Source organism: Aquarana catesbeiana, linkage group LG05 (genome assembly GCF_042186555.1).
Source record: "Aquarana catesbeiana isolate 2022-GZ linkage group LG05, ASM4218655v1, whole genome shotgun sequence".
NCBI lineage: Eukaryota > Metazoa > Chordata > Amphibia > Anura > Ranidae > Aquarana > Aquarana catesbeiana.
The window spans coordinates 472,834,930-472,859,858 of record NC_133328.1 but is presented as its reverse complement, the minus strand read 5'-3'; positions in this window follow the sequence as shown (position 1 = coordinate 472,859,858).

Genomic DNA, 24,929 nt, shown 5'->3' with positions numbered 1-24,929 from the left:
ACTGTGCCCACCAAATGCAGCCACTGTGCCCATCAATTGCAACCACTGTGCAGCCACTGTGTCATCATCAATTGAAGTGATGCAGTGGTGCCAGAAAAAGCACCATCCTCTGGTCCTGCCAATATAAAATGAGTTACTGGAGTATTAGACAAATGAGTGAAGAGTGGGAGTGTTTGCGGGCGCATTGCTTGCACCCCAAACACACCCTAAATACGGGCAAATCAGCTTCCCAGCTTGCAATCAGCCGATTGCAAGCTGGGAAGCTTCCCATAGACCGCGTGTGTCCAGGGTCTGGTCACTCTTAAAGTGACCTTTTTTTTTTAGAACAGCGCCCCCTATGGACGGGCTACTACTGATTTATAGTCTTCTTTTCCAATTAATAGATGTTTTAGCAATATTATTTGGGATAGCTTACAATTATATTCATGGAGAAAATTATGATTTTATTTTAACATTTCATTGCGATACCTTTTAACTATGTAAACTCTGTTGTAAGAAATGACCTAACTTATAGATGAAAACCATGCAAGCTTTTATTAAGTTCATGTAAGTGTCAGTTCTGTTTTATTGCATCATCTTTTTTTTTTTTTGCCCAGATTAAAGCTTTCTGACATATATCACATGGTTATGATACATCTATAGGCCTATTATTCATGTGCACATCAAAAATGGTCTTGATCTGGACTTCATTTAAAGAACTAATTTTAACTTTCTTTGGTATGTAAAAGAAAATGTGCTGAACAGTTAACGCAAGTTTGTAAGTGTATTAAAAAATCATCAAAAGTTTCTGTACATACTGTACATCTTCAGCTACATTTTGTTTGATTCTTTTAGGCAATATTTGAGATTCAGGGTTTCATAATATACTGTAGTAATATATGCGTAGCGCCTACCCCGACTTTCCGGGAGTATAACGGTGACTACCGGGGGTAGGGAAGGCTGACATACATCCACAGTGTACAGGTTTTTGGGCATTATGGGATATGAACCAGAAAGAACGTTGGGCGCCAGTCACTTTTATGCTTAAACAATAGAGAGGTTTATTTCTCAAAGCAGGAAAAAACATGGGAGAGAGGGGATCAAGCACAGGACACCTTTAGTAATGATCAGCAACCGGCAGATTGGCAGACTCCTTAGACAAAAATAGGTGAGGTAAGGCAGACAGCAGTACAGGAATAAGAGCCTTTAAGCTGAACCAGCACATCTGTACTGGTTCATGCACTGATTCCCTTAGATGAGTTCTCTCTGAAGTCGTCCCAGTCACTTCATAGCCTCCTGCTCATGAAGGGTCCTCTCTCTGGTGCTTCCTTAGAACTCCATCCCTCTAGAATCTTTAACGGATCTTTGGCAGGCTTTTCTCCACATAAACTTGAACACCCGGATAGGCCTCTGTTAGCCTAGCAGCCTGCAGCCACTTGGATAGGCCCCAAGCTTTGGGCCTAGCAGTCAGGAACTCTACATACACCATCTACCCAGGGTGGTAATACACTGCCTGATCACCTGACTTCATTCCATTAAATAACCTTTCCCAGCATGCTTAGCCGCAAATATGATTGGATAAGAAAGGTATGTTTATCATAACCTGAACTTCACTGTAAGGCCCCTTTCACACGATCTGTCAGTTTTGACGGCGGACCTGAACGGGCACTCCATGTTAGTCTATGGAGCGTCGGATGTCAGCGGAGACATGTCCGCTGACATCCGACCCGGTCTGATCCGCTGAAAAGCAGACGGATGGCGCTACGTCCAGGTCCAGATCGGGTGAGATCTGACGAAAACATAGGTGGCAGCGGCGCCTGACAAGCACCTCCCCGCTCAGTGAGCAGAGAGGGACCTGTGATCCGCCGGCTCAGCGGAGGTCAACGGACTGATCTCCCGCTGAGCCGGCGGACCGAGGCGGGCTCCGTGGAAACGGAGTCCGCCTCGTGTGAAAGGGGCCTAACTCATCACTCTAATGTCAAAGGCAATAGCACCACCTACTGACAGAAGGGAGAAGCTACAACTTAGAATGGAATTAACAGAAGCCATGTAATCACTAAATACTACACATTAGCTAGGCTGACTATCACCCAGCATAACTAAATTTACCTGCAGCACTGTTCTAGGGACAAGGGTGCTACATATGCAATGGCCAGATAACTATTAATATTATATAAATCCAATACTAATGCTCACAGGCAGCATTGTGGTTATAGGTATATTAGCGCTTTTAAATTTTACTTGAAACACTGCATGGTATTTACTGTATATGTTCTCTCCATGTTCATGTGAGTTTTCTTTTACCATCCAAAGATATACTGGTAGGTACATTGACTCCCACCCAATTTCACTAATAGGTACACAAACCTGACAGAGATTCTGACCTTTCTGCTCTGCCCAAAGAAAAATGTATGTTAAAGGTGTCTGTGGTCCACCTGAAGTGATTCCCCTCACTTACATATATAGTTACATAGTAGGTGAGGTTGAAAAAAGACACAAGTCCATCAAGTCCAACCTATGTGTGTGATTATGTGTCAGTGTCACTTCATGTTCCAACAACCAATGCCACTTAGACAGGAAGTGAGGAAAATCTCATTAACAGGCATTCAAATTACATTAAAAACCCGACACAGTGATAGGGAAATTACATATTTTCTATGGCTCACAAGATCTAATAATGAATTCTAAACTTTAATGGGCCCATACAAGACATAACAAAGCCTCTAATATTACTAGTTTTCCTGATTACTTTGGATGACTCATGTAATACGAATGTAATTGTACACTGCCTATATGGACAAGCCAGCCCCCTCTCCTTCAGGAATGTGCCATTTTCATTAGAAGGTCATATTGTTTCTTACAAGGGGAGCTGGCCGGGGGTGGTCATTTCCTTACATTTAAGTTCTATATTACCACAGCCAAAATGGTTAAGACTTTGGTCTCATGTTAGAGCTGCGTTATGCATGCGTCTGTGGTCACCAATGCCACGCCATCATGAGTAGGACTCCGTGGCAAAACAGCATCTTTAGTTAAGTATTCTTGTCACATTTTCTTTATCTTTATCGGTATTTGTCAATATCTTTAATCAATTTTATATTTATAAGTATTTGTGTGATCTCTCTTTGTACATATCAAATAAAAACCCTAAAAGAACTTAGACTATAACAAGACCGTGATATAACAAACAGGAACAGATACATTTTTAAAGAATGAGTGCATGTTCAAGGAGAACCCTAGGATGTAAATTTGTTGTGATGCAAGAGATGCCAGACCCAGCCACACTCTGAACACAAAAAGGGAATAATCAACTAACAAACAAAAAAGGTTTATATCACTATAAGGCTAAAAAAAACTATTGCTGGGAAGCGTTTTTTCAAAACTAAACTCGTTAAATGTCTATAAAAGAAGAGCCTCTAGAAATAGAAGATCAAGGGCTCGTCTACATCTGCATCACACCAAATATACATCCCAGGATTCTCCTTTGACATTCACTCATTCTTTTTAAATGTATCACTGGGTTTTTGTAAGTAAATTCCAGTCTTTATATTGATTGGTTTGTGATTTCCTTTCTTTATGTAAATGCTGTTGGAAGTTATGTATACCGGTATTTATATTCCAAACTTTATTGTTTACTTCCTGATGAAGACTATGAGTTGAAGTGCGTTAAAGTTCAATACCATTGACAGATTGTCACTGAAGATCTCTCCGCATGATGGTATTTAGATATGTCATATACCCTTGATGTCTTGGATTGCAAATTTTTACTATATGTCATAGCTTTTCATCTGTATTAAATAAAGAATTCAACTTTTTTTTTATCAAACTCTTATTTGTTCTGGGTGCCTATAGAAAGTCCCATTCCATGTTTCCGTACACAATATTTCATAAGGCATGAGGTACCTAGACATGTAATATGGTCGGGGGGAAGGCAATAAGATTATAGGATGTGAAGGAATATCTGCAACAGGGACATGGACAGAAATACACATATAGCAGGGGTCTTAACCACCTTTTCATTTACTAAGGAAAATCTTTTTTTTTTTTGTCTGGGTGTATTTCCCATCTGGTCAAATGTTGTCAGCAGGACAGGAAGAGTGTGACAATCTCTCTAATGGAGCACTGAAGAGTAGTAAAAACCTGACACGAGTTCTAACCCTTCCCCAACTCTATCCAAAATGATGAAATAAAGTTTTGGCTGGACATACACTTGAAATTTACTGAAGGTACACCACATTAATTAACTGAATGACGCTATTGCATGTTATTTTATCAATTTAAGAGGTGTACGTAAAGGAATTTCCAAAAAATCTTATTCCCAGGACCTCAGAGGTCTTTGTGGAATTTCCAACACCCGTACAACAAGTCGTGAAGAACCAGGATTTTACACCACGGGATTTAAAGGATGGCAGTAGAAAGATCAATGTCACATACATATTATGATCACCATCTGTACTTGATCCAACAGCTTCCACTTGAGTTACATAATTGGTTAGGTTGAAGGTTGAATATAGACACCAGCCCATCCAGTTCAACATGTGTGTGTGTATGTGTTAATGTCACTACTATTTCCCATATCCCTGTATATTGCATTAGCTAAGATGCCCATCTATAGGTTTTTTTAAATAATATACATTTCTCACTGACACCACCAACTGTGGAAGGGAATTCCACAGTGTACCACTTTAATAGTATAGAACCCCTTATGAAGTTTAAGGTTAAACTGCTTCTCATCCAATTGCATTGAGTTGCCACATGTTTTCCTAAGAGACCTAAGATTGAATAGTTTTCCCCCTATGCTAGAAGTACCATTTTGATAAGTGTTTCTCAACCTTTTTACAGCCAAGACACCCTTTAAAGCAGAGTTCCAATTAAAAAAAAAAAGGCAGCAGCTACAAATACTGCAGCTGCTGACTTTTAATAATCGGACACTTATCTGTCCCAGGGTCCAGCGATGCAGGGGAATGAAGCCCCACTCGTCTCCCCCTTCTCTCTGCGGCGCCGGCGTTGTCACTGTGGGCGCCCGGCTGTGCCTTCACAGCCGAGCACGCACTGCACATGAGCGAGCCGCGCTGCGTGCTGTGACTGTCCGGGCAATCATCTGGGACCTGTGATGTGTCCCAGATGATTGCCGAGAGGGAGGGGGGAGAGGTGATCTTCCTTCCGGCTCCGCGGTACCCTAAAAAGAGGGTTTCCGCTCCCCCCAAATAAATGATGTGCCAAATGTGGCACGTCAGGAGGTCACCTTCCCTTAAAGTGGAAGTTCCATCTTTGGGTGGAACTCCACTTTAAAATGATGCACACTCTTGGGGCACCCCATTCTAAAATGTAAAAAAATTAAACTAAAAAGTTGACATAACCCAGCAACATTCACATACCCAACATTAGAGGTCCTTTATTCTTCCAAAGCATACTGGTATTGACTAGTATTCCAATTCCATAAATCCATGCTGGTCACTAATAATGATACTATTTCATAAGCAATATCTTGGATATGGGCCCTTATCAACCCTTCCAATAGTTTACATACTATTGTGGTTAGTGTGACTGGTATGTAGTTTTGAGGTATATATCTCAGCCTTTTCTTGAATATTGGTACCACGTTAGCTTTTCGCCAATCAGCTGGTACCCTTCCAGTCAGCAAGCTGTCATTAAAGATTAGTAAACAGTTATTTGAGGACTGTTGGGTAAAAGCCATCTGTGATTGGTAAAAGCTAATCGCATGGTACAGATGGGCTGGGATTGGCCCCGTCTGTACCATGTGATCACATTGACCAAGCACAACTATCAACACAATTGTACACAAGAGATGGCATGAAAGGAACCCATCCATTGTTTACACCTGTCATGTGACCTGCTGTGATTGGTCACAGCGGTCACATGGTACCGGTACCGTCAGCGAGCCGATACATTGATCAGTCATCGGCTGTGTCCCCTGGACACAGCCTGTGACAGGTCGTGCTGCTGCCCGGCCCTTTCTGAGAGGACGTCATATGACATCCACTCAGAACGGTAAGGCCACTGCTCCGCCATTCTGCTATAGGCAGTCTTGTTTATTATACCCCTCCTTTTCCTTTGTAAAAACTGAAAAGAAGAATGTATTTAATACAGTTACCATCTTCTTGTCACTTGTAATCAACTTCCTCTGACTATACTTTATGGGGCCAATATGCTCTGACCTTGCCTTTTTACTATTAATATATTTTAAAAAATTGGGAGATTTTTTTTTTTATCTCCTCTGCTATGTTTCTCTCTTGGTCTATTTTAGCTGCCCTGAACATGCTCTTACATTTCTTATTGTATTCTTTGTAGTGTTGGAATGCCAATGGTCACCCTTCGGCACTTACTGTTATCCCCACCCCTAAGTCCTTTTAAGGGACAGTTTTTTTCTTGTTATAATGCCTTTTTACACTAGAATTTAGCCACCCAGGTTTAACTTTATATTTGTTGCCCATTGGAATTCACTGGCTAATGCCATTATTTAATATTTCCTTAAAGTACTCCAATTTTATAATGTTCTTTGTTTCTAGAATTCGATGCGATTTAATGTTATGCAATATGGGGCACAGCTTAGTAAAGTTGTACTTTAAAAGGAAGAACGTTCTATGTCCAGCTTGTTTATAAAGTGAAGGCTCCGGGCATTTCATTTTAATTCTTGATCCAAAATGCAGCAAGTCTTTGATTGAAACAATATGGACTTCTCACTTGAGTACCTCTGGCATCCACATTACAGCCCTGACAGGTTCACATACCCAGACACTGTTTCCTTGTCCAAAGATCATGCAAATACTGTTATGATCCAGCCACATGTGCTATACTGTATATATTTATATACTGTATACATATCTATATACAGTATAGCCATAGCATAAACAGACTGATAACATTTTTCAGAGCTTGAACCACTGTAGACTCCACCAAGCCATTGCTTCCCCTCTTATCTGTTCTTTGGGCTACTTCTCAACCCCGGTACACTGTTTATGCTCACCCTTAGCTTGCTCTCTACTGTAGTCCACCAAAATATCTACTCTCTGGCCATTAGCTTACAAAATAACACCCCGATGCAATCCTTATTTCAATGTTCAGCTTTCATATGGCAGCTAAATATAAGAGCATATTTTGGTAATTATATTGACCAAACAGAAATGTTATTTTATGATTTTAAAGAACTATATAAGTTAAAGAACATCTTTGCTTTTAATAAATAAAAGGGCCAAGGACACATGTGTACACTAAGTACAAGACAGATGGGGATGTCTTTCTTGCAAAAGATGTGCAGTGCCAGCAAGGGACCACACAGTGAAGGACTTAGGGGTGGGGATAACAGTAAGTGTAAGCTCCTTGAGGGTAGGGACTGATGTGAATGTACAATGTATATGTAAAGCGCTGCGTAAATTGACAGCGCTATATAAGTACCTAAAATAAATAAAATAAGTATTTTAGTGTGTGAACTACACTTAGGAAGGTGGGAAATACATTTTAAATCTGAACTTAACTGTATCTGAGTGCCAGATGAAAGAAAAACATGTCCATGAAGACTCCTGTATGACATAATTTTAGCCTAGGCCCAAAACCAGAAAGCAACTAAAGAAATGTAAAAAAAGAGTTTTAAAATATATGTAAATATAAGACACTTTCCTATCTATTTACTAAGGATAGCAGCAAAAGGATAAAATAATGGTAATGTTGATTGAAAGAGTAAAGTTCCACTTTTAGGACAACTACTAAATGTAAAGTTGTTCTTTAAGGAGGAATTTCACAAGTGAAAACAGTGAGTCACTGTACTGTGCTAAAATCACAAAATTCATTTAGTTTACTTTTTCTTAACTTCTATGTAAACTTTTGCAAAAACAGCACACAGTTCAGAAGGAGGGCAGTAGGAGTGTTTTTATTGTATGTAACATACCATAAAATGAAAACATTGATCTCAATGATGACATTTTGATAAATCCTTTATTTTTAGTGTTCAAAAAATATAACAAGGTACGTCAGGAGGAAATCCAAACATGGCGCATAACAGTACAACACATGAAAAGATGAACACCAAACATTTCAAAATCCGGGGGAGGTAGAATGGATGACCAAAGCCCCTTCCATGTCCAGGTTTTTTGAGACAATTCCCACTCAGAGAACTTATTCCATACATATTATATATCCTTCCCATGTGTGGATTGATTTTCCATGAGTGCAGTTTTCTTCCATGAACTAAGATCATAGCAGTAGGTTAATTGTCTTCTACCCAAAGTTAGCCAGGTGTTTAATGAAGGCTATAGATATGGTCTTATCTTGTAAGACACTATAGAAGCAATAACTGATGTGAATGACACCATGGACTTTGTAAACACTGAAAAATGTGTCATATATAAACTAAACTACAAAAAAAAAAAAAAAAAAAAAAAAGGAGGACAAAGAAATAGAAGGTATTACGCAATCTCTCCAAAACACAAACCTAACTTTTTTTCAGGCAGTATATTTATATTTCGTAAGATTGTGACATGCTTAAATAATGCAAAGTGTTCATTCCCTGGCTCACTTCCCTCCAGCTGGATTGAACTGGAACATTTCCTATTCTACAAGAAACAAACAAGCTATGTAATATTCGTTGTTTTCTTAATCCCCGCATGACTTAAGCATTATTTTCTGCAAATATATAGCTAATGAATTGTTATTGAGAAAGACTAGTTGTTTATGTATGTTTTATTTTGTACTGCAATTTATTCGCTGTTTTGCCACTACCTAGAGACTGACAAAACTTCTAAAAAAAGGAAGTAAAATGTATAGTAAATTCTGTAGCAGCATATAAATCACTTCACTCCTATATATTAAATGTCAGGGCCATCAGCGGAAATAACTTTATCCTAGCATATCTTTATTAAAATACTGATGATGACTGTTTTTAAAGACCATCCCATATGGAAGTAATTTCTGCTTGACAGTTTTCATCTAGTTTAATCGGAATGTCACCAAGAAAAAAAGCTTGAACACTACAATGTTGCTAAGTACACATGTCTCTACCAAGCCAATCCGTGTCCAGGTTAAAGTAGATTCAAAGCCAGACTGCGAGCAGTCCATTTGCCAAAGATGTAGAGTAAGTTCACTTTAAAAATTAACTTTTCATGAAGGTTAGTGAATGAGGTGAAGCTAAGTGAAAACTCATTTTGCAAAGAATAGCCAACCACATGCAAGGACAATTAAAATAACAGACTTTTTTGCTTTTACGGGATTGGATGATTTAAGTCAGCACAGCTTTGCCTTATTCACTAAGCCAAGTGAAAATTAATTTAGCTTAGTGAATGATGTGAAGTCCTTTGAATTATTGTTTTTCGGAAATTCCTGAGAGGTGTGTTAACATAAAATAAAATGTCTTTATGGTGTTTATGTATAGTTTGTCATTTTATATGTACCTGAGGTGAAGTCAATTTTAGATCATTACACATCCAAACTCTGCTTTGCTGAGCTACACAGTGATTATGTTTATGCCCCTTCTTACAATGAGAGGGAATTACTAAATGAGTTGAGTTCACACAATAATGCTTATGTCTCAACAATTGTTAAACAGAGAGCCAGACATTTTAATCTACCCTGTCTCTTGTGGCTGTTCTGCAAATGGCTGCAAAATCAACAATTTGTGCCCAATAAAAAAAAAAGAAAGCTGAATCTTTTAAAAAGATTCAGCTGAATGGTGATGAATAAGCATGGTGTGAGTGAGCCCTAAAGGCAGGAAGAGAGGACGAACCCAGATGTAAGTAATCCTCAGACAAAGCATCCCAAGGCACAAACGGGTTGATTTACTAAAACTGGAAAGGGCAAAATCTGGTGCAGATCTGCATAGAAACCAATCAGCTTCCAGGATTTTTGTCAAAGCTTACAGTAAGTGAACAAGCTGAAGTTAGAAGCTACCATGCACAGTTGCACCAGATTTTGCACTCTCCAGTTTTAGTAAATCAACCCCACAGTGTATACTGCTAGAATCTTGCTATATCAGTTAACATCATTTGAGATACAGTTGATGGAGACATGAAAGTGATCCATTTTTTCCAATCTCATTGATGGTAAGAACTACTTATATGCCAAAAATCTGTGAAATAGTACTCTGTGTTGGTCAGAGAAACCTTAGTCTCCTTTTCATTTAATCTGTCATGGAAATGTGACAGACAAAATATGGTGGTTGTTTTGGAAATAACTCTACCACTTTTTACCTTGAGATTCTCTTCACATATGCAGGGCTGGTGCAAGGACATTTGACACTAAGAGCCCTTGCACACTGGGGCGGGGGCGGCGTCGGCGGTAAAACGCCGCTATTAATAGCGGCGTTTTACCGTCGGTATGCGGCCGCTAGCGGGGCGGTTTTACCCCCCGCTAGCGGCCGAGAAAGGGTTAAAAACCACCGCAAAGCGCCTCTGCAGAGGCGCATTGCCGGCGGTATAGCCGCGCCGTCCCATTGATTTCAATGGGCAGGAGCGGTAAAGGAGCGGTATACACACCGCTCCTTCACCGCTCCGAAGATGCTGCTAGCAGGACTTTTATTACCGTCCTGCCAGCGCATCGCTCCAGTGTGCAAGCCCTCGGGGCTTTCACACAGGAATACATGCAGCTGCACTTTCGGGGCGGTTTGCAGGCGCTATTATTAGCGCAATAGCGCCTGCAAACCGCCCCAGTGTGCAAGGGCTCTAAAGGCGAAACCTAGTTTTTACGCCCCCTGACACCCCCCCCCCCCCCATTGCTCCACCCCTGAGTTCAGATTTCTGATTGTGCAGTGGAATCTCCTGTCATCACTGACACATCCAGATCTATGACAGCCATCACTACACACATGTGACACTTAGCCTCAATTCACACTATAAATTGCATATAATGAAATTCTGTGTGGTGTGATTTGACCTCATTCATTTTGAATGGGCTCAAATTGAGCCACATTGCACAAAAATTGTGCAGCACCTATTTTGGAACAGCACTGCAACCAGATTGCATGGTCCTTTTGTACCATGTGATCAGGTGCAGGCAGGGCAGCCATCAGAAATTTTTGGGCCACTTACACAGCTTTAGGCCTGGGCCCCCCGAGCCTGACCACCAACATTCCCCAGGACTTTCCCACGGGCCATCCCACCGAATCCATACACCAGCCACCTCACCTGTACGCACTCAGCTCCCCTCAATCCTGTGTATATGTCAGCCCCCTCAATCTTGTATATATGCCAGCCCCCTCACACCTGTATATATGTCAGCCCCCCTCACACCTGCATATATGTCAGCCCACCTCAATCCTGTATATATGCCAGCCCCCATCACACCTGTATATATGTCAGCCCCACCCCCCACACACCTGTATATATATTACCCCCCCACCTATATATATGCCAGCCTCCTCACACCTGTATATATGTCAGTCCCCCCCACACACACCTGTATATATGTCAGCCCCCCCACACCTGTATATATGCCAGCCCCCACACCTGTATATATTCCATCCCCCTCACACCTGTATATATATCAACCCCCCACACCTGTGTATATGCCAGCCCCCCTCACACCTGTACATATGTCAGCCCCACCCCCCACACACACCTGTGTATATGTCAGCCCCCCTTCCTGTATATATGCCAGCCCCCCACACACCTGAATATATGTCAGCCCCCTCACACCTGTATATATGCCAGCCCACCTCACACCTTTATACATGTTAGCCCCCCACCTGTATATATATATATATATATATATATATATATATATGTCAGCCCCACACATACACAAATCTGTAAACACACAAAGCTCTGGCCCCTCCCTGTACACAAACACAACACAAACAGCCCCCCTCCCTTTCCTTCACAGCCCCTACTTGTAAAGAAGATCTTCCTACCTAGTCCCAGCTCATTTTCACAAAGCCGACATGTTGCTGACACAGAGGAGCACAGTACAGGCAGCTCACACGAGGGGTGAACATGCACATAGTAGCCAGAGGTGGCAGTAAAGAGCTCGATGTCTGAGCTATTTAGAAGAAAAGTTCAGGAGCACATGGTTCTACTGGAATATGAGGTGTTGCTTGCACCAGTGGGCCTACCTTTATACTTTTGCAGCTGAAAAATTAGTGGTGTGGTACCGGGAGATCCCTCCCAGTCCATTTTCTCTCCCTTCTCTTTTGCTTGCTTCCTCTCGTTTTCCCCTTCTTATATGTCTGTCATTTCCTCTCCTTCAGTTTCCTTTTCAACACTACTTTAGAACTGGGCAGGAGTCTGACCACCAAACTGCCTGTTCAAGTTTAATTTTGAGGAGCGGTGAAATGGTATCTTGTATACTTAAGTTGTATTGTCTACAAAAATTGTGTATATGTACTTAGCCTCCTCGGGGTCTTTGTGCCTTTATTATGTTGACTAATCTGTTTTGTCTCCCCTGTGTGGGGAGAATTAGTGCAGCCTGGATGAATGCTTGTGACATTCATCCAGTGCACTGGTGTACAGAGCCATATCTTTTGTACACTTCAAATAATGTTTGTACTAAAAAATCACACACCAGCTGCCAGAGAGGTGAAGTGCTCCAGCAGCCGTCCGTTCTAGTTTAAATTTGCCCCGTCGGACGAAAACGGACAGCATGTCCGTTTTCATCAGATCTCACCGGATCTGATCCGCCAGGGACAGATGTGAAAGTAGGGCCATCCATCTGATTTTAGCAGATTGGATGTCAGCGGACATGTCACCGCTGACATTCATCGCTCCATAGGCTAACATGGAGCGCCCCATCAGGTCTGAACGGTCCGACAGTGTGAAAGGGGCCTTAGTAAGCTGTAGTTAGAGACTCTTTCAATTAGATTGTCTGGTAGAAATCTGAATGACATTGGGATGTGTTAGAGGAATGGATTTGTGTTTAGACATTTCTGTACACTGGCTCCTATATGGAGGCATGTCCACTACACCAGAAATGTGAGAATATTCTATACTAAGCAAATCTCAATGTGCATAGTAAGATTTTCTAGCCACATCAAAGAAACACTGTAGGGACCTCATCCATGGCTAGTATATTAATATTCTGTTGCCCAGTGTTCTAGGAAATGTGCATCTATCAGATGTGGGAATGAACATGGATCTGTATTGATACTGTCAGACTTAGGGGTTGATTTACTAAAACTGGAGAGTGCAAGTCTGGTGCAGCATTGCACAGAAACCAATCAGCTTCCTGATTGGCTACCATGCAAAGCTGCATCAGATTTGGCACTCTCCAGTTTTAGTAAATCAACCCCTTAGTGTCCTATACCAGTTGAGTACAGTGGAGAAACCAGAAGTCACTAAGCAAAAAACTTCCCTGCAGCCTCTGGATTTTACCCGTAGCCATCATTATTAGCCAATGAACATTCTGGAAGTGACACTCCAATGGCAGTGCCTGAGTAAAGCTGCTTATTAGAAAAGAACGGCTATTGGATGGCTGGAGTAACAGGTTGAGGTCCCATTGTTGATTTGCCGTTTTCTGAGGATGCTGTACTCTAAACATCTCTGAGTGAGTAATCTGCTTCTGCAGACATAGTGGCACACAAGTCTTCCATTCCAAGCTGTTTAAAGACAGACCTTGGAAAGGTCCTTCCAGAAATGTCCCTCTCAGTACTGAGCAGGCCCTTAATGAAACAATTCTTTTCTAGCAAATGGCCATAAAATTTTGTAGCGATGAGAAAACGCATGAGTGACATTTGCCTCTGAAGCAGCTGGCATGACTGACGAAACCAACCAGGCTTCCAGCCTTGCTCCCATGATGATAGCTTTTGGTATACCTCCTCCCCTATCTCTTCCATAAAATTAAGGGACCAAGCCTCCTCTAGATCTGGACCTATAGCCCATCACTTTCTATAAGAACAGCTTGGACTTTCCAAGAAGTGTATTCCTGAACAAGCCTATTGGCCGAAGAAGTGACTAGAACCTGCATGCAAGTTAGGTCCAGTCTTTTGGATTCGGGTCATGCTGCTACAATCCTGCAAACCTGTAGTTTTAGGCACCTAGGCCAGGAACTAGATAAATGGCCTTGCCCCTGGGTGGCCTGTTCTTCAAGCTGCTTATAGCCTTACACCAAAATGTATAATTAGATGTAAATAACAAAGAACATTAATCCCTTTAGCTAGAATGTTTTGCAAAAATCATACAAATCAGTGTTTTCCCAAAAGTATAAGTATAGCACAGTGTAGTCTTGTAGCAAGAGAAATAAATACATTTAAATGTCAAAATTTTTTATAGGCAGATTTGACTTCCACAGTAAGAAGGTCTGTATAAAGCATTTATATTTAATTTTTGTGTGATATGCATCCCCTTTTAAGGTGTGTTTACATTTTGAAATTCTGAGATAAATTTTTCCACAAATGTATATTTAGATTCTTTCGGCATAAAGATTGTTAACAGCTGTTTAGCAAGTATTTTAAAGAGAAAATGTATATTATTTTTTTTTATATGAAAATAAATGTGAACAAAGTTGGTGTCATTTGTGCAAGTAGATCTATAGAAGAATGTTATCATCATTGTTAATCTACAGGAGAGAAAGTGAATGGGAGCCTGAAATGGCCCACAGATGGCAAAAAATACCATTGATGTTAACCACTCCCTAGTTCATCTAAAATTTAAAAAAAAAAAGGTTTTAGATATACTCAAATGTGCAGTTGAATGTTAAGCTTAAAGTGGTTGTAAACCCTTACATATAACCCAGTAAAGTGAAAAGCCTTAAATGATACACAGAGATGAAACAAATCCTCCTACATAGGTTTTACTTTTTTATCTGCAGTCTTCTCCTCTCTACACCCCTTCAAAAGGGAAGATTGTGTTAAAAATCTTTCTTCACCTGTCAGCAGAACATAGTAGAGGGTGGAGAGGCTGCTGTTACAGTGTGTGAGAGCTGATTGCAGGAAAGGAACATACCCCCCTTCACACAGCAGGAGAACTGTGTTCTGAATAGGTAAGCTCTGTTCTGAACTCACCCACCTCCCCCCGGACACAAATCTTACTCATGTGTCTGGAAAACTTCTCAGAAGTGACTCATGCTGGTAACAGAGGAACGAAGCAACAGAGAGAAATGACATTTAGAGCTTTGGAGAGAGATAAGTAAACACTGCAGATATATGTTCTTTGCTCAGATTCCATGACTGAGGTTTACAATCACTTTAAATTACCTAAATACTTTTCAGGTACATTAAAACAAAAGGTGTGCAAAGTCTTACATTTTTTTAAAATCAGCCATCCTCAGTATTAAAGCATGTCCCATGTCAGCAGCTGCAGAGTGGGATCTTTGCTTCCTTTGGGGAAGCAGTGGTCTCTTTGAATCAGTCTGGAGCCAGAGCTCTCCAAACAGCGGAGAACATGAGCTTTGCTAAATGCAGGCCTATACATCTGACTCAGTAGAGGGCACGTCAGGCCTACGTAATGAGACCACTAGTTCCATACAGAGCATTTTGGTGCACCTGGAATGTATTTATTGAATACATAAAAAAAAAAAAAAAAAAAACTGTTCAGTTGTGATACCTAATCATATACAGAGTACTTAAAAAAAAAAATAGTACATTCTTTGACAAAGACTGGATGATTGAGGTGAGAATAGTTTTTCTGAGGTGAGTGGAAAATGTGCTTCTTTAGTAAATTAACCGCTGTGAGTTTCCTCACAATGCAATGCTGTATCAGTTTTGTTGTTAAAGTAGAGAATTTTGGACATATATGTAACTTTAACACTGTGGCAGTGAGTTATATTCTTGGATTTTAATATGAGTGCTGTAGCCAAAAAACAGTTAAGATTTGCATGTGCATTCCGTATGTATCCTGGCATTATAAGTTGTTCTGGTATACTGATTTATTTTCTTCCAGATGTTATTTACTATACTGGTTATGAACTGGAAGCTCTAAGCTTGTTAAAACAAATAGAATCTGATATTCAGTTAAATTCACAAGTAAACAATATTTTTTCCCGTTTAATTTTTTGTTGAGAAAACGACTTGCAATCAAATTTACAGGGTGAAAGGAATTTTGCATATTGGTTTGTGTCTATTTAAATAATTAATTAAATGTTGATGTTTCTGATAATGATTGCTTTGCATGTTCTATAAGACATGGAACTCTTACACATACAGTATCTGACAAAAGTGAGTATACCCCTTACATTTTTGTAAATTATTTATTATATCTTTTCATGTGACAACACTAAAGAAATGACACTTTGCTACAATGTAAAGTATTGAGTGAACAGCTTGTATAGGAGTGTAAATTTGCTGTCCCCTAAAAAATAACTCAGCATACTGCCATTAATGTCTAAAACACTGGCAACAAAAGTGAGTGAAAATGTCCAAATTGGGCCCAATTAGGAATTCCCTTTCTGGTGTCATGTGACTCCTTAGTGTTCCAATGTCTCAAGTGTGAATGGAGAGCAGGTGTGTTAAATTTGGTGTTATCGCTCTCACACTCTCATACTGGTCTCTGGAAGTTCAACATGGCACCTCATGGCAAAGAACTCTCTGAGGATCTGAAAAAAGAATTGTTGCTCCACTTAAAGATGGCCTAGGCTATAAGAAGATTGCCAAGACCCGTAAACTGAGCTGCAGCATGGTGGCCAAGACCATACAGCGGTTTAACAGGACAGGTTCCACTCAGAACAGGTCTCGCCATGGTCGACCAAAGAAGTTAAGTGCACATGGTCAGCATCATATCCAGAGGTTGTCTTTGGGAAATAGACGTAGGAGTGCTGACAGCATTGCTGCAGAGGTTGAAGGGGTCAGCTGGTCAGTGCTCAGATTATACGCCGCACACTGCATCAAATTGGTCTGCATGGCTATCGTCCCAGAAGGAAGCCTCTTCTAAAGATGATGCACAAGGAAGCCCGCAAACAGTTTGCTGAAGACAAGCAGACTAAGGACATGGATTACTGGAACCATATCCTGTGGCCTGATGAGACTAAGATAAACTTATTTGGTTCAGATGGTGTCAAGTGTGTGTGGCGGCAACCAGTTGAGGAGTATAAAGACAAGTGTGTCTTTCCTTCAGTCAAGCATGGTGGTTGGAGTTTCATGGTCTGGGGCTACATGAGTGCTGCCGGCACTGGGGAGCTACAGTTGATTGAGGGAACCATGAATGCCAACATGTACTGTGACATACTGAAGCAGAGCATGATCCCCTCCCTTCGGAGACTGGGCCGCAGGACAGTATTTCAACATAACGACCCCAAACACACCTCCAGGACGATCACTGCCTTGCTAAAGAAGCTGAGGGTAAGCCCTCATGCACACAGGCTGTTAAAAAAACGTTATGAAAACGCCAGTATCTTTGCAGTGATTTTTTTTTACTTTTTTCAGCGTTTTTCAGCGTTTTTGCAATAGCGTTTTTGAGCGTTTTTGAACGTTTTTCCGCTTTAGCGTTTTTGAGCTTTTTTTTTGTTTGTTTCAAAATTTTTTTTTTTTTTTCAATGGATCAAAAACGCTAAAAAACGTTGGTGAATGACGTTTTTGAGCGTTTTTCAGCGTTTTTCAGCATTAGAGCGTTTTTACAGCTGAAAAACGTCTCTCAGAACCCACTGGTCCTGGGTTTTTTTTAGCCCTCATGCACACAGGCTGTTAAAAAAACGTTATGAAAACGCCAGTATCTTTGCAGTGATTTTTTTTTACTTTTTTCAGCGTTTTTCAGCGTTTTTGCAATAGCGTGAGGACTTAGTCCTCATGCACACGGACGTTTTTACAGCTGCTTTTTTGAGCTTTTTTTGCAGCTTAAAAAGGCCTGTCTATGTTAGTCTATGGCTTCATGCCCACCTAGGCGTTTTTGAGCTGCAAGTGGCATAGGCGTTTTTAAGCTGTAAAAAAAACCCAGAACCAGTGGGTTCTGAGAGACGTTTTTCAGCTGTAAAAACGCTCTAACGCTGAAAAACGCTGAAAAACGCTCAAAAACGTCATTCACCAACGTTTTTTTAGCGTTTTTGATCCATTGAAAAAAAAAAATTTGAAAAAAAAAAACGCTCAAAACGCTAACGCGGAAAAACGCTCAAAAACGCTCAAAAACGCTAAAAAACGCTATTACAAAAACGCTGAAAAAAGCTGAAAAAAGTCACTGCTAAAATACTGGCGTTTTCATAACGTTTTTTTAACAGCCTGTGTGCATGAGGGCTTAAGGTGATGGACTGGCCAAGCATGTCTCCAGACCTAAACCCAATTGAGCATCTGTGGGGCATCCTCAAACGGAAAGTGGAGGATCGCAAGGTCTCTAAGATCCACCAGCTCCGAGATGTCGTCGTGGAAGAGTGGAAGAGGACTCCAGTGGCAACCTGTGAAGCTCTGGTGAACTCCATGCCCAAGAAAGTTAAGGCAGCGCTGGAAAATAATGGTGGCCACACAAAATATTGACATTTGGGGCCCAATTTGGACATTTTCACTTGGTGTGTACTCACTTTTGTTGCCAGCGGTTTAGACATTAATGGCTGTGTGTTGAGTTATTTTGAGGTGACAACAAATTTACACTGTTATACAAGCTGTGCACTCACTACTCTACATTGTAGCAAAGTGTGATTTCTCGAGTGTTGTCACATGAAAAGATAAAATATATAATAAAATATTTACAAAAATGTGAGGGGGTCTACTCACTTTTGTGAGATACTGTATATATATATATATATATATATATATATATATATATATATATATATATATATTTATATTTATATTTATCAAGTCAACATTTTTAGCCGTCTGTCGTAAACTCTGTCGTCTATGAAGGGCTGCAGCTTCTAAGTCTGAAACACGACACTGTGTTTTTTATAGCAAGCTAGTAATTTTCCTTTATCATTCTTCCAGCCATTTCCTCCCACAAGTATTCTTTATTTCTTAAGCATTAGCCTCAGTTCTGAAGACAATTCTGCTCATGCCAAGGCTTCAGTTATGGATCATGATGATCTACACCAGAAACCAATTAAACTGTATTATTTTTATATTGATTAATATAGAGCCAACATTTTGTGCAGCCCCATATAAAAGATGACATACATGGTAAAACTGAATGACATTAAAACATGCCCAGTTAGGGAGAAGCAATAGACCCAACAGATAAGGTGTCACATATATGGGCATATGTCTCATTGAGGATGTCATGTAGTGAGATATCTGCTTTTGCAGAGTCTGCCAGCACCCTCTGTAACCCACTGCCATGTACATTTCAACTTGGCCAAAGAACAGGGGTACTTGTTATGGTTCTTGGAAAACTCTAAAACAACCAATCCGGAGCCAGATAAAGATTTTTTGCTTTATATAAATATGAGATCTAGTGTTATGCCATGATTCTCTATGTGACACTGATGTCACTCTTGCTGGGCTTTGCAGAAAGTGAAAAAGAGGATGGGTCAGCACTCAACTTTCAAGAGAAAAGTTGAGATTTGCTTGTTTGGTGCCCCTGTTTTCAGGGATCCTGGGGTACTCCAGACTCTGCATGAAAGTATGTTCAGGCACTTGAGGACTGTACATTGCTACTCATCTTTCTTAATTTTTGCTTTTGGTACATAAAACAAATAAAAGCTAAATCTCCCTGAACTGTAAAATATGTACTATAACACTAATCCCGTGTACACAAGAGCTGACTTTTCGAGGGACTAGGTCCGGCGGACCGGACTCCGTCGGACAATTTGACCGTGTGTGGGCTCCAGCGGACTTTTTTTCCCCAAAAGTCAGACGGACCTAGAAATAAAACATGTTTCAAATCTTTCCGACGGACTCGAGTCCGGTCGAAAAACCGCTCGTCTGTATGCTAGTCCGACGGACTAAAACCGACGCTATGGCAGCTATTGGCTACTGGCTATGAACTTCCTTATTTTAGTCCGGTCGTATCACGTACTAATCTATCACACTTTGGTTGATCGTGTGTAGGCAAGTCCGTTCATTCGAAAGTCCGTCGGAAAGTCTGTCGAAAAGTCCCCTGGACCTAGTCCGTTGAAAAGTCCGCCCATGTGTAAGCGGCATTAGTGTTACTAAACCAAGGACCCTACATTCACTATATCTGGTCTCCCACAGTACACAGAACATGGAAATGCAATTATTTTAGTAAATATAAACTGCTAAATGCCTTTTCTCATCAGCAGTTAGAGCAGTCTTGTGACTTCTACCAGTGTCTGGTTAAAGCTCATAGGAGGAGTTTTCATTCTCCCCTGAATATCCTATGAGGCTGCAGGACCCCTGACCCTTTGTCTGGACAGTGCTGATTGGCCCTGTACTGATCACATGCACTCTCCCAATAGAAAAAAACTCTCTAGCAATACACACCAAATTTAGCATGTCCAGCTTGCCCCCAATGCTCTGTTCTATCAGCAGATAGATTGCGGATCGTGGAAGAAGGGGAGGTTAAGAGAAGACATGATCAAACAACCTTTTCACAAAATGCAGAGGATTAACTCCTTAGATTCCACATTGAGTATAACAAGCATGCTTTACTGCAAATACAGACTGATTTTACTGTTGTGAGTTTAGTAGCACTTTAAAATAAAAAACATAAACCCTAACAATACTACCCATTTAAAACAATTAATAAATTATGTCACTATGACATAGCTATCATGGACATAAAAAGTGATACACTATGCCTCATCCCTAAAAAATACAGAACAAAATAGAGACCACAGAAAATGGGACTTTTTAGGCACCGTATTGAACACACAAAATCGTATGCACATGTCAATATTGTCTTTTATTAGAAAATGGATTAAAAACAAATTAAAACCATAAAATAGCATTAACCCAAATTAGTGTGTATGCATACACACCCCCTGTATACAGGTAGGGAGCCTCCAAAATATTGACACTGGCACATCTGTAATGAAACAAACACAATCACCAAGGACAAATAATATAGCGGGGGACTATGAAGGAGGGGTGCGTTACCTCACACTAGGCGTACAGTGCTGTGCTTAACATGTTTTGCGTTGACAAATAACGCTTCTGGAGCATAAAGGGTTAATTACAGTGTCAAACCAAGCAAAATGCGTGGACCACAAAAGAGCGAGGAACAGAGCCAGTGGCATGCATGACCCCCCATATGATTACAAGTAGTAATGGGGATACACAACAAAGGGTTATTATATATGGATATCCGGGGTTTATTGGGGGTAGCAACTTCATCTCCCCATAGTACAAAGTGTAACGTTGGAATTGTCCAAAGGAAAAACATCAGCTCTATATATCCCTGATCCTGTGCAGCCTCAGTCTCCCATGCAGTCTTTTCCAGTGGAGGTCTAGCAGCCAGTCAGTGAGGAGCAGAGCTGACCATACAGAGGAGGCCCTAGGGCAAGGCTACCTTGGTCTGCCCTAATTATATTAGGAAGAAGCCAGGATACTACATGGGAGATTGAGGCTGCACATGATCAGGGATATATAGAGCTGATGTTTTTCCCTTGGACAATTCCATCGTTTGCTTAGTTTAACACTGTAATTAACCATTTACGCTCCAGAAGAAGCGTTATTTGTCAACGCGAAAGATGTTGAGCACAGCACTGTCTGCCTAGTGTGAGGCGACGCACCCCTCCACAGAGATAGCCCCCTGCTATATTATTTGTCCTTGGTGATTGTGTGTGTTTCATTACGTATGTGCCAGTGTCAATACTTTTTAGCTCCCTACCTGTATACAGGGGGTGTGTATGCTCACACACTAGTTTGGGTTAATACTATCTAATGGTTTTAATTTGTTATTAATCTATTTTCTAATAAAAGACAATATTTACATATACATACGATTTTGTGTGTTCGATACGGTGACTAAAAAGTCCCATTTTCTGAGATCTCCATTTTGTTCTACATTACCCATTTACACCTGTCCATTGCAGAGGGTGTTCCATTCCCCTGCAGAAAAGATGGCAGGACTGCCTACACAAGTATTCAGCTCAGTTACTGTACGTTTGCCCTGGTAAAAGTGCAGGCTCCATGTAACTGAGTAGAGTTTTCTGCCTAATCGTTCTAATCGTTGTGTCTGTCACACAGTGAAATATAAAAAGAAAATCAACCAGCGCAACAAAAATACCTAATTACAGCAGCCGAAATACAGAGGGTCAAAATATCAAATCCCACAATAGACAATAGAGAAAGGCAGTACAGCGCAATCAAATTAAACAAAACTAGAAAAAAACAATAAAATTAGCACCAAAAACGGATAAAAAACAAATAAATACAGTCCTTAAAATTCTTTATAAACAAGTTGATTGCAAGAGCGCTTGCAGATATCCAGTGAAATGAGTGATGAGTTAAACATGTACGGTGACTTAGGTGACACCCTCCACCAAAAAACGAAATGGCCCCTCACTTCATGCGGAGGACCCCTGAGTTAATCAGAAACAGCAATTCCCTTATGGGAAATTGGGTCAGCAAGCTTTCACAGCATGTAAAGTGCAGTGTCGGTATAGGTATCTAGACATGGATTCCTCATAAACTCCAAGATCGGTACATGGAATAGAAGCAACAATATCTAGTGCTCTCTGGTTGATCAAAATAGTATTTATTTAAAAAGAAGTTAAATTACACTCACAAATTTCGCACTGTACCCCAGTGCTAGGATGAATGGCATCAGATAACAGAGTGTGTCCACTAGGATCAGCGTTGTGTTATGCGGGTGACGTCATGAACAAGGTCACGTGGTATCCGTACGCGTTACGTCCCAAAGGGGGGGGCGGGACTTCATCAGCGGCGACGGCATGATGTTCACACAGGCAGATGCAGTGGTCGGCAGTGTTGCGCTCAGTGACGCTCAGCCTGCACTTTTAATAGACTCTGAGTCACTGAGGATTGGCAGCTGCACCTGTCTGTGTGACTTGCACGGTGGCTAGGCAGGAAGTTCAATAGTGCTGGGTTTGGGAACAGGTGTGAAAAGGCCCTAAATCAGAATCCTAACACTAAACACCTTAAAGGCATCATTTACCTTTCTAACCCTGTTTTGTGGCAGTGGCGTCAAGAGGGGGGCTGAAGGGGGCTGGAGCCCCGAGTGGGCCCCCAAAAACCCCCGGGTCTTGGGAATTCATAATTATATTATTAGCCACGAGCCCGAGCAACCACTCAGCGACAGCTACCGGGGACCGATCCAACTCCGAGTGCGACTGAGTGACAACAAGTCCCGCCTCCTGGAGCCTGCAGCGTGATGGACGTCACACTGGTCTAATGTGTGACATTCATTATAGGCACTGCAGGCTCCAGGAGGCGGGGAATTATAATGTAGCCACGCCGAGCACTATGAGACCCCCGCTCATGTAAATGAGTGGGCGGCTCTCCTGTCCTGGCTCTGGCTGCCTGCTGTCTCTGACTGGCCATGAATAGGATGGGCGCGCTGCACACTACAGGTAAAGCTGAGCTGCAGGAGGAGGTCAGCTGAAGTCTGACGTTGAAAAGTCAGGTAGGTGAGTCTAATGGTCAGTGTGTGTCAGGTAGGTCAGTATAATGGTCAGGTAGGTCAGTGTAATGGTCAGGTAGGTCAGTGTAATGGTCAGGTAGGTCAGTGTGGTTCAGGTAGGTCAGTTTAGTGGTCAGCAATGATGGGCACTGGTGAGCCAGGCAGCAACCAGCAAGTGAGCCTTTCCCCCCCTCCACAACCCGCCTCCCCATGCTGGGCTCGGACTTTGGGCTGAAACCCCTGGTCTTTTTCCCACCTAGCAACCCCCCTGTGTGACACCCCTATATTTAGGGTGTAACATGAAATATGGTCTCATTCTTCAAGCTCTCCAACCTCAAACATCTCCTCAATTTACCTGTATTGTGAAGTGTCTTTCTACAGAATCCTGTTGTTTTTCTTTTAATTTAGCATGGATATGGTGTCTGTGCATTGAAAGACTACAAGCCCCATCTGCCACCATGGCAGAAGGACTCGCAGATCATGCTGGGACGTGAAGACACCACTGTACCTGTAGTCCATTGTTTACTTCCTCCAGACCCATAACACAAAGTGTGTTCTTCTATACAGACCTGGGGGTAAACAATGCAGAAATCTATGAATTGTACCCGCAATGACCCATGGTCACAGATGCAGTGCTCTGCAGACATGCACGTTAAAAATGCACATTCCTATTTTTAACAATGTGGATGCATTTATTCAATTTTTGCAAAAGGTGGATTATGTCTTTAATCCTTAATATAACCTTTAAAAGTATAATTTAAAGCTCAACTCAAGCCAAAATGTTTTAATTAATTTTGTGGACACCATATGGAAATTACTGCTTTCTGTATCCAGGAAGATATGGGGCAGTTTTAAATGCCGTCTCCGCTGAAACGACTATGACAACGCTGATTAACTGATATTAGTCCAAATATAGACAATGATGTATTTGCCCATATTGGATGAAAAAACAGAACGAGGTGGAGGAGCTTGGAGACCTCATCCTGGTACTGTCATCGGGGGATCAAACCCTGCTTCACTCAACGCAAACCAGTAATTTTTTTTCTAACAAAACATACTTTCCAGTCACTTGTTTCACCTAAAACTAACTTCATAGGTGACTTCTTTTATATGGAAAATATGTCCTGCATGCCACTGTTTGAATGAAGATTGTTGGATAGATACTTCCTGTGAGTTTTCTTCACTCAAACCTGTGTCCATCTGTCAATCACACAGCCTTCTAAACCTTTTGAGAATATACTGTTGCACTTCATTTGCGAGAAGAACTTTTGCAGGGGGTACACATTTGCAACTTGGCTCTTTCTCAAAGTGGCGATTTCTATAAGTGGAATGCACTTCTGACTCTGCACTTATCACTCATCATCTGACTGTCTGATCTGAAAATATCATCTTTGTCCTCCCACAGGTATGCTCCTACTGCTGCAACTCCAGCTAGAATCGCATTAGTGAAAACTGTCTCCTATGTCTCTTAACTCTGGTATGCTCCTACTGCTGCAACTCCAGCTAGAATCGCATTAGTGAAAACTGCTGCAACTCCAGCCAAAAACTGAAACACTGCTATCTTTTTTCTTATGTGTCTCTAATAATGCTGGTATGTTATTTTTACTTAACTGT